We start from the raw sequence: 1,085 nt of genomic DNA on the forward strand, positions 1-1,085 counted from the left end.
AGAGAGAGAGAGAGAGAGAGAGAGAGAGAGAGAGAGAGAGAGAGAGAGAGAGAGAGAGAGAGAGAGAGAGAGAGAGAGAGAGAGAGAGAGAGAGGAGAGAGAGGGAGAGAGAGAGAGAGGGGAGAGAGAGAGAGAGAGGGAGAGAGAGAGAGAGAGAGAAAGAGAGAGAGAGAGAGAGAGAGCGATGCAGTTGCAGGCAAAATTTCCGTTTTCTTCTTGTTCTGTCGTGGTCACCTACTGTGACCCCTCCGTACCAGGACAGACGGTTCTTCAGTGTTGAGCCTGTCACCCAGGCGAGGGTGGACACACACACACAAGAGCCGCCACCGGTCAACCTTCACACACTGTGAGCTTCTGATCGATTCCCCCGAATCGATCCTCCAGACCCCCACCGTCACGTGGGTGTACAACTCTCTTTCAGTGTCCCGTGGCGTGTCTGCCTGTGTCTCAGCAGACTTGCTTTTATCTCCCCTGACGGGGTACCAGCCATCCATCAACTCCATGCCCATCACCTGGTACCGCCTTGCTGGCTCGGCAAGAATCTTACAAGCAGGCAAAAGAAAACAATTATCCATGGAGCCATAACTTTAAATCTCTCTCTCTCTCTCTCTCTCTCTCTCTCTCTCTCCTCTCTCTCTCTCTCTCTCTCTCTCTCTCTCTCTCTCTCTCTCTCTCTCTCTCTCTCTCTCTCTCTCTCTCTCTCTCTCTCTCTCTCTCTCTCTCTCTCTCTCACACATCTGCGCTGTGTGCCTCCCTTCCTCTTTCTCTCTCTCATTAGCAGCATAGTTCACAGGGGGGTCAACTCTGGACCCCATCTTAAAATAATTTTTACTGGGGAAAAAATTAAACACTAATGCACATTATAGAGTCTAATATGATACAAAAGACGTCATTCATCAACAGAGTAACGCAGATATAATTTCAAATCTAACACCTAGATAAACAATCAGCAATTACATTGTCAGTCCCCTTTCCATGTTGTACCTTTATATTAAATTCTTGTAACATCAGACGCCAAGTTAGCAGTCGTCTATACATATTCTTCATGTTTGTCAAAAATACCAATGGGTTGTGATCAGTATAAA

Source organism: Hypanus sabinus, unplaced genomic scaffold, assembly GCF_030144855.1.
Source record: "Hypanus sabinus isolate sHypSab1 unplaced genomic scaffold, sHypSab1.hap1 scaffold_1830, whole genome shotgun sequence".
In the NCBI taxonomy this organism is placed as follows: domain Eukaryota; kingdom Metazoa; phylum Chordata; class Chondrichthyes; order Myliobatiformes; family Dasyatidae; genus Hypanus; species Hypanus sabinus.